Raw genomic sequence first — 10,969 nt, 5'->3', positions numbered from 1 at the left:
TTTTAAAAATAAACATAATATATACGTAAACTCTTATTGTGTCAAATTTTATTTTTGTATTATACTAAGTGGCGGTCAAACAAAAGCTGTAGGAAACCATGTTCTATTTTTAGTTGGAGCACGGCAACCAAATTATGCCGATCTGTACGAAACTAATTATACACAGACGAAACCCGGAACGCGATTAAATTGCCACAATATAATATTTGATTAACCTTTCCATTTTAACTCATTAAACAAATCAATACTTTTGTCTCTTGTACCAGGGAAATATGGACTCGAACCGTGTCAGAAGACGCTCTTGGACGCCGCATGTCCGTGTTAGGCGTGTCAGAAGCGAAGAAGCCAGATAGCGGCAAGTGGTCCTGCGCGGCTGACGACGCGGGCAGGAGGCGGTGCAGGGCGCTACGACTAGTCGTATTGCGACCTCCGGATATACGTCTGGTGCCTTCCACCCTCACTGTTAATAAGGTAAGGCTAATCTTCAAAACAGGCAAGCGAAATGTCGGACGCCCGCCTACAAGGTGGACGGACGACCTGGCTAAGGTCGCAGGCAGTCGCTGGATGCAGGCCGCTTCCAACAGGTCGACGTGGAGATCTTTGGGGGAGGCCTATGTTCAGCAGTGGACTTCCTGTGGCTGAGATGATGATGATGATGATGAATCTTCAAAAGACGGAACAAACACCTAAAGAGAAGAACAGAGTTGTAGCTGAAGGATCGTCCCTCTTCAATGTGTGATCGTATTTTTAGATACTTGGATACTGGCATCCATTGAAAAACTATTCTAGTCTGGAAATATCCGCAAATTACCGACATAGGATACGATAATTAAAATCCATGCAACAACCAAACTACTTGAATGTCATTAAAAGAGATTTATTTCCGTGATTATAGAAAATGAAAAAGCTATCTGAATTCACATCAATTAATAAAAGAGATATGACGAAAAGTAGATACCCTGGTTGCACCTCTGCCTGCCCCGTGAGGATAAAGCCGTGATGTATGCCAAAATACAATTTCTTTCAGGGAGATAACGTAAGCATCACCTGTCTCGCAGGCGCGAGTCGGATACACGGGGCTCTGGGGTTTAGTTGGGCAAGGGAGAGGACTCTACTGCCGCTAGCGCCAGGTCGAGAGGTCTGGGAGGACCTGTATCCAGCTGGGAGTGTGCTCAAGCTGTATAACGTACAGGTAATGTCACATCTGACTACTAGATTTTCCAAAACTGAATTCTATAAAAATGCTGTTGTCAGCATCAAGGTATTTTACCCTTAAGTACAGTCCTATAGAGTCAGTCTTATATAGTCCATTAGTCCGTGCTTCTTTGCAGTTTTTGCAGTCTATAATAAAAAACAAATATAAAAAAGTACTTCATTTATCTCGGTGGCAAACAAAGTTGCACTTATGATACGTCAAAAAAGGTTCTAAGAATTGTTGCTATTTCTAAATGACTTTTAAATGAATAATATACCATCGGAAATTTTAATTCAAATATTTCCTAAGAGAGCAAATTACCAGGATGATAAATGCCTACATACTATTCCAGGTCATGGTCTATCCATGTGCCAAATTTCATCCAAATCAGTTTAGTGGTTTCTGCATTTACCATACTACAATAATAAGTAAGAAAATCCATTACCGTAACAATCATATTTCTAAATATCAACAGAAATCAGGCGAGTTCAGGTGCCAAGTATCATCAGTAGCAGGGACGAACGCGAAGGGAGTCACGATGTGGGCGTTGGGGGTCAACGACGAGTCGTGTGACACTGATGCGTCCCACGGACTCCGGTGGCCCAAGACCGCGCCGGGGGCGTACGCGTCGGCTTCGTGCCCTCCTGGACATATAGGGGAGACTACCAGGTATAACAAATAACATTTTGAAATGATTACGGTCAAGTGGTACACTTTTATTTCTAGTTGCATACGCTAGTGTTTCGTAATAAAAAAAAATATATGTCGTTATAAATAAAATATTCCAAGATAACTGCATGCACAAATTTTGGCTAATGAAAGATTTTTATTAGCATATAAAACATTCTAAGAATATAACATCTCTTTCAAAATTTTATTATATTTTGGCATATTAATGCTAAATTTGAACAGTCTTTGCAAAATAACATCAGAGTGAATTAATATGGATGTTCATATTGATTTTGTACATTCCAACAAACATCTTTTTTGTGGGTATACATTAGTTCGAATGGTGCGTATATTTTAATAAGATATTCAATAGTTTATTTATTTTTTGTACAGGTTTTGTGAACCGAAAACTGGACAACATGGTGTGAAATGGAAGCTACCAGACTTTTCGGGCTGTGTAGCTGAGTCATTGAAAGATATTTACGAACAGGTACCAAATTTTGACCATACCCGCCCAAAATAACTAATAAAAGTGAAACCACTTAAAAATATGAATATGTACTTACCTACTAAAAAAATTAAACTATTTACCAACTTTACACAGCAATCTGTCTGTCTTATTGATTAATAAATTTTTTTCAGTTTGATTTTCTAAAATTGAAACTGTATTAAAAACAATCAACACCATATCAGCTACAGGAAATCCACGGCTGTACACCGCCATTAAAGATTTTCAAACCAACTTCTTAGACGCAACGTGAATCCAACGAATTCCTGTTACCTTTAGCATAAGAAATAAGGCAAGGAAGAAATGTCATGATTTTTTTTCATATTCATTGTTTACAGTTCGAAAGCATATCCTATGGTTACTCCTGGGGTAACGTGTCCAACGTAGCTCGTCAGTACGGAGCGGTCTTGCGTTCACTCCCCTCACATCCAGGGGAGGGCACCCTGCCCCTCCACCATACCAAGGAGATGCTCAACTACCTGCTCTCTGCTGCTGGACAGCCTAAAGACAGGGTCGAGAGCAGTGATCACCTGCTCAAGATATATGACACGCTCTTGAAACACCCTGACGCTTTTTTGGATGAAGAAGTGAGTTCAAACATAAAGGTTTATTTTTTTTTTGTTTTACCTCAGATTTTATTTCATTAACTTTATTTACAATGTCAATTATTTAATTATTTGTTAGAAATCAAATGGGAATGTGACCGTACGTTGAAAACAGATACAAACAACATTAATCAACCGAATTAATTTGTGCCCGCTATGGCGATAGGCTCGCCCCTATCACATCATGAGACGGAACACACTTGGCGAAAAGTGGGTGCCCTGGTTGCGCTTCTGCATACCCCTTCAGGGATAAATGCGTGATGTGTGTGTGTGATTTTAATATGAATTTTACGTAATACACTCATCAAAAACCATAAACAATTCTTAGAAAATCTACGAGCTGCAAAACGCTATAGCAAATACAGCAGGCATGAGGGACAACCTGAACATCCGCTACCACGAGTTCACAGTGAAGACGAAGCCGGCACGTGATGACAACGCGGCTCATTTCGACCTGCAGGTAATATCGATAAAAACCATTAATATACCCGGCTTGCTGACGTATAGATAGGATCGTAAGGAAATCAAAGAAAGATGTTCTGTATAGGAATTTTGAGTGTTTGAAGTCTACCAATATGCACTAGGCCAGCGTGGTGGACTAAGGTCTAATCCCTTTCAGTAGTAGAGGAAGCCCGTGTCCACCAGTGGGACCGTATCTATTATAGGGTCGATATTATTATTTATTATTTTATATAAGTAATGTATCTTAACTAAATACTCAATAACAATTGAAAATCCAAGGCTCTTAATTATCACTTACAAATATTCATTCTCGTCGATCTCAAAATATACCTTTGAATTAGTTGGTATTGATCATTTCATCCACGAAGATGCACCCCACTACTTTCTCTCATTGCTTGTAAGCATAGTGCACACGCATACCATAATGGATAACGTCGGGGAAAGTGCTTGGATTAGTTCCTTTACCCTTAACATCACCGCTTAAAAGGTGGTGGGGCGTATCTTCCTAGATGAAATAACCTATACATGTCAATTCAATTTGTTTCTTACTACCGAGTCATATTCTCTTCCAGTTGTGCAACTAGCGAAACCTTATTTGTTCTTTTAAAAAAGACCTTAGCACGTATGATTTTCTTTGGCAGGCCAGCTTCACCGGTACCAAGGAGTGGATTCTGGCTTCTGCTGGAGTAGAACTCCTGACAAAGACCGGCAACGCATCAGTGGTATCTGTGCTGTATCATAATTTGGGCGCCAGGCTGCCTTCTTTGAGACGATCCATAGAGTTCAAGTAAGTTATTTATTTTCTGCACCTGTAGGTTTGTTGATCTTCCTACAATAAAGAAATTATGTATTTAAAATTATTCCATTGTTCATTTCTTTATCAACTTAATGTTGAAATCGATAAATGTACAACTGTTTTGCCCTTATTTTGGTTTGTTTTTATACATGAAGCCATCACAGCCACACAATTGACATTATTTCCAATATGCAACGGTCACTGTGTACTAAAATCGTCATGATTATTATAAATTTTTGTATTCTTTTTATCTGTATCATTTATATTTTATTTTAAACGTTCCAAAATATCGTTGTTTATAGTAAATCGTCTTCCAGGCAGGGACGCGAGATGGAGTATTCGGTGTCGTCGCAGCAAGTGCAGTTGTTCGCTACTGGACCAGGAGTCGACAAAGCTTTACAGCATACCGTCAAACTGCTGTTCACGCATGTCAAGAATTACAGCGCTGTTGGTGAGTCGGTAATTTGTTATAAGTTCTTGTAATTGGAAGATAGAAAACTAAATAGATTCTGATAAGTTTTGCTTTCAATTAAAACGAAATAACCACTTTACCAACTAAATAAATAAAAAAACAACAAATTATATACCCATAGATTCTTATTGACTTCCAGAACTTCCTTATAGAATATAAAAATAAAAAATAAAAAAATAAAAAAATAAAAATGCTTTATTCATCACGTAGACGAACATAGTTGCACTTATGATAAGTCAAGGTACATGAGAATATTTATTTATTACTTAAATTAGCTTATATAAAAAAAGACAATTTATATTGAAAATAAAATAAATGAAAAATATACTTAGTAAACAAAGAAGCCAGCTCGGGCTGGCAGGGAAGAAGAAGTAAAATTATGTATATATGTATTTTTGAATAAGCAATAAGGGAGAAACGCGTCGCGATCCTCACCGGTGATGACAATAAAAGCCCTATTATTTAATATAACATTAAATAATATCGGTCCTATATATCAAAACTGCTCAAAATATCTTTCCAGCATCAAAACTAGCGTGCGGTCTTCGCACACCAACCGAGCCGAGGACGTGGCTGACCAAGGCGTGCGAGATTCGAATACCGGAGCCGACGCACGTGTCCTGCAAATGTAGGGGACTCGGGACTTATGCCCTTTCACTATAGCGAGGTCCACACTTGTAAGTAGTTTACAGTAGGACGCAGTAGAAGTTGACACGTACTAAATATCATAGATCATTTACAGAAGATTGTAACACCTTCCCCTTTAAGTTCTTGCTAAAGAATTTCTTGCTCAAATTTACTCAATAATATACATATCATCAAGTAATTTAAAATAGCAGCCAATTAACCTGTTAAAACAACTAAACGTATGTACATTTTTATCAGTATTCTGTTATATTCCAGATTGATGAGGTGGATAAAATTATTGTGATCAGTAAATAATATACCGAAAAACAATTCCCAAACGAAGTTGAAATTCATGTTATATTACCAATTTATTGCGAAAAAAACAAAATTATTAGAATCTAATTCCAAATTACCCCATTTTGGAATTACATAATAACCTGACTCCCCAGACAGACGCCGAGAAAGACTTGCGTGGTGTAGTGAAGATCACTGCTAGTCTGGGCAGCGCGATGTGTTTGGCGGCGGCCGCGTTGCAGCTCCTAGGATTGGCGTCAGGAGCTAAGACTCGATTGCCGATCCTGTTGAAGGCTGCCACGGCTGGCACTCACTCGGCAGCTATGCTGGCGCTGTTGGAATGTGATACTAGACAGGTAGTTATTGAAATGATGAGCTCATTATTAATTAGATCTTTATTATAAATAAACTTAATAACCGAGATGGAGAATATGATGATGATGAACCGATGAAACCGGATAAATATATAAAGATTAAAATCTAGGAAGATTAATTAGAGATTTATCGCTTGACAGGATATTAAGGGAGTAGTGTAGGAAAGAGTAGCGAGCAAAAGCTGGGAGACATAACAAAAACGAAGTTCAATTTGGATAAAATTAATTTACCTAACCATTATTATCAACGCTGGCATTCGAGCAAAGTTAGACGCAGGAACCAAACCAGCTAACAACTAAAGCATCCATTAGAGTTATAATGTATTAATGTAGAAAGTTTAGAAACTTATAAAGGTGTTGGTGTTGATTACAGGAGGAGGCGTGTCCAGGCACGCTGGGCTGGGTGTGCGCGGCGTGCTGGTGCGCGGGGTGCGCAGCGCTGTGCGCGCAGCCGCTGCTGCTGCAGTCCGAGCGCGCCGGCCGCGCACAGCGCGCGCCCTCCGTCGCGCTGCTGGCAGGTGCGTAGCCTCTACCGTCCGTTTGGAGTCACTTCATATTGGGCCTCACATAGTCATGGCATGTACAATCGGACAAGTTGGTGCTAGTACACTTCCAAACACATTTTGCTTGACCGGTCTAATGTCCCGAGATATTTAGACACGCCCCTGTCTCATATTTCACCAATTACGACAGTTTTGGAGATGTGCGAAAGGAACAGCAGATAACTATTATTGTTTACTTTAGTTGTATTTTACTGATTGACGACGCGCACGCAACTATTGAGTACCAGTAGTATTTTGCTCATAATTATTTTTTCGTTTACGGACACCGATATCTTGCCACTACGTAGACTTATGTTCGTTTACTGGACTCTTAATTACTTAGTCGCCGACCCGTCATGTGACTACTGCACCATGGATTATATATTCCGGGAATTAAATATTACAGTAAGTAAATCAGTCATACTATACTATATAATATTTTAATATTAATTTTAACTAGTGGACGTTAATATGCGTGGCAAAAAAAATATCGTCAGGGCAGAGAACTAATAATTAAAATTTTGCAGTTTTGAGAAAATCGCGGTTTATGGCTTTTTTAATTATTGGTCATCATAATTAATTATATTTAAAGCCAACATAGACCACCTTTTTAAGCTCTTTTAAATATAATTATAATATTATTGAGTTTTGATGAATACTTATTCCTTTAATTGTGTAAAACAGACTTAAATATGCTACTTATTATATTTTAAATTAATCCTTAAGTTATCCTATCTATCGTAGGGTCAAATATCATTAGTCATTGTGTGTTTTTTTGCCAAAAAATTAACATAGTGCTATTGATCATACTTGTAGTAATCTATGTAGTATGTTATTTAAGTTGCTTTACGAATAATCAAATGTCAAAATATTGAAAGAAATATAATTGGAAAACTTAAAAGTACTCAATGCAAAATAAACTACTTCGACGGTTATACTCACTATACTTATAGGTGTTACCTATCTTTTCTTGATCTCAGTTAAAATTCAGAGTTTTCGATATTGAAACAGCAGTAGCATTAAGCGTAACTTTTACCGTCAACTTTTAATAGTAAACTCTAATTTAATGTTGGGAATATATTGAGACAGGCCGGTAAGCCTTTTAGTCCAGTCAATAAGCTCAAAAGGTGTCAATTTATGTATTATAAAGATCCAAAAATATGAGTGATAGCTCATTCGATTTGGATAACATGACGTCTAGAAAAATAATCTTTAGTGTTCATTGGCACTTAAAAATACAATTGTTATTAACAGGATAAAGAGGTTCTTCGATAACTTAAAAATAAGAAATAAGGAGGAAATTTCCAATTTAAAGAAGAAAGACACGCCCGAAATTCTATCTCCTTTATTAATAATTTTTATTTAATGCCAAAAATATAGACGAGTATAAATAATTTATGGATAGGCGATAATTTCTTTTTTATTACAGTAATATTGCATAGCCAACATTTTTATTGCTGCACATGTGCACTTTAAAAGTGTAAAGATTTCACATAAAAGGGTCTTTGTTAGAGGACGACATTTTTATGTTTTTTGTTAACCCAGTTCCATGTCGACGCATTTATCGGAAAGCGGCGTCCATTGTTTATTGAATTTAGACGAGTTTAAAGATTTTAAGTAGTGGTAATATGATTTCTTACTAGAGTAATTAACTATGTCGGCGCGTTTGTAAGATCCGCTTATAGACGTTTAAGTCCCACCCAGTTTAACCCAGAGGTTTCTGTTATTATTGTTTCTTTTACAACTACATAATATGTAGCACTGAATTAAAGTAGAATTACAATCCGATTTAATGCAAATTTGGGATTTTTATCTCAATAAAATGTGTGCAATTATGGAAAACAGAGCTGATTTTTTTACTTAATTTGGATTATTTCGTACTTGACCCACGTATTTTGTGTCGGCCGCACTGGCGTTCTGCTCCCATATAAATTTTATTATTTTGGCACTGTAGTCATTACGTTAAAATATTATTAGAATAATAGATTTTAGTAATTAATATATAATTTAATTGTATTACAGAGAACCACTGTCCCTCGATGTATACACTAGGATGCGGATGAGAGCTTCATCGCCAACCGATCCAGAGCGCACACTCTACTCAACCTGCCTGCTGAGCGTATCAAACTTGTAATGAATACAATTAAATCATATCACTGAAGTAACAAAAAATGTGTTTTATTTACATAGACTTTCTACGAAATTTCATTTTACATGTGTATCTCATTATTTATTGGTGTTGCAAATATATTATCTACTATATTCGATTTTAACTTTTGATAATTATATATCGTAGCGATATGTGCGTGAGCCTCATCGACTGGTTCACAAAACGAGCCTATTGAAATAAATCATTTTATTTGAAAGATTTGATTGTGAGATTTAAAAAAAGTTATTTACTTTAAATATTACACTTAAAATGAACTCTGCAAATATAAACGTTATTACATTTGGAAGGCATCGAAAAAGTTAAGTAATCAAAAATCTTGTTTAGTTATCTCTGAAAATAATTACTTACTGCAAATATTTTTTTTCAAATTTTCTTATTTTTAAAATTTTTCCTTTATATCCGTAAATGATAATAATAACACTTACTTATGTCAAAAAACACGTAGTTATATCTTTTGACGAATCGTGAAATTATTTGTATGAATTACTCAGCCATGACTTTTCTTTCTTATTTTTCTTATCAATGAAGGGTCTAAAATTATTATTTAATGACTCCAAGTTACTAATTTTTGGCACATTATTATTCAATAAGTTTGAGGTTGGTTGGAATTTATTCGAAACATAAAACCAGCGCCCATACAAAAACGGAAATGTCCTTTAAAAGTAAATAAAATGTTCAAAAAGCATAAAACAATTGAGAAAAAATATAATAATTTCTAATAATGAAACGAATAACAATAATTTATGATTATGTGAATGATTTAACGAATTAAATAAACTGTTTAAGTAATTTATATAATTCAAAATTCAATCATAATATGCAGCTATTAAATCGGTAAAAAATCAATAACTGTAAGTTGATTATAGACTTTGGGTTTTAACTCAGCGAAAACTAAATAATTGGCTAAAGAAAGTAACTAAAATTTACAAACTGGACATGTGCAGCAATAAAATGTTAGCCTTGCAAATACTACTGTAATAAGAATTCAAATCTACGCCTACACTTATAATCTTTAAATGCCTCTAAATTCAATAGCATAACAATCGACTCAGTTTAACGATAAATGCGTCCACGTAAGACCGGTGTCAATACAAACATTGATAAAAATGCGCTCTTTAACAAACCATTTTTATGTGATATATTTATTCTTTTCAAACAACATCTGCAGCAATAAAAATGTTGGCCTTTCAATATTACTCTAATAAAAGCATATTACCACCTACACATAAAATCTTTAAACTCGCCTCAAATTCAATAAATAATAATCGCTGCATATCGATAAATAGTCCAATTAACTACTTCAAAAGGTGTTAAATAGTTCAAATTAGGATGAAAAAAGGTATTTCGTTATTAACTCAAAAACTATTCATATTTAAGATAAAAAGATCATTAAGAGGAAATAAAAAACAATATCTCCAAGAAGCTAATAATTTTAGGTCAATTATTTTAACTTTAATGTTAATACATAATATTTGTAAATACAGAGATTGGAATAAAATGTTATCGTCTAAGTTTTTGAAATAAAATAAAATAACAATTCAAATAATGAAATCTATTAACTATGATTTATTATTATAATATGAATTATTGAACGAATTGAATAAACTGAACAGTTTAAATTTTTACGATTCAAAATTCAATCATAATATTATGCAGTCATTGAATTTATTTAATAAATTAATTATAGACTATGGGTTTAAAGAGACCGAAAACTAAAAAACGGCTTAAAAAGTAGCTAATCATAATTTACTAACAAAATATAGTTGTGACAAATATGGCGGAAATTGCTTTAAAATGATTATTTTTTAATACAACATAAAGTTTGGTTTGTTAAAAGTTAAAAAGAAGGTAATCAGGCATATAATATGATATAAAATAATTAACATAATGTCGTTTCTTATTTATTAAAAATAATGCCAAAAATTTAACAATATAAACACTGTAAATCGCGATTGTCTCCAAACTATAAAACTTTTGTTATTACGTTCCTTACGCCGACGATATGCATCTTACAAGTATAGGAATTATCGTCATAGCATAGACGTGCGCGCATCAATTTTAATTTCGTTTTCTATTATACACTCAGCAGCGGTTCGGTAGTGTTACGTAACGTCATTGCAGGTAGCCAGCAGACTTACGACTGATATCGATCTATGCAATCGATCCCAAACCCCGCCCCCAAACGTAGTAAAACAAATTTGCCAAGTTATTTTGACCCTTAGGGTGGTCGACCGTGAACTTTGCTGATTGTACAA

At 35.2% G+C, this 10,969-nt stretch overlaps 1 pseudogene; it reads left to right on the top strand.

The window, feature by feature from the left end:
* Positions 1–266: 266 nt before the first annotated feature.
* LOC115448328 lies at positions 267–6,520 on the top strand (annotated as a pseudogene).
* The last annotated feature ends 4,449 nt before the right edge of the window (positions 6,521–10,969 follow it).

The sequence above is a fragment of the Manduca sexta genome, unplaced genomic scaffold (genome assembly GCF_014839805.1).
Source record: "Manduca sexta isolate Smith_Timp_Sample1 unplaced genomic scaffold, JHU_Msex_v1.0 HiC_scaffold_1453, whole genome shotgun sequence".
NCBI classification, from domain to species: Eukaryota; Metazoa; Arthropoda; class Insecta; order Lepidoptera; family Sphingidae; genus Manduca; species Manduca sexta.
The sequence above is the reverse complement of the archived record's forward strand: the minus strand, read 5'-3'. Positions and strand labels throughout refer to the sequence as shown.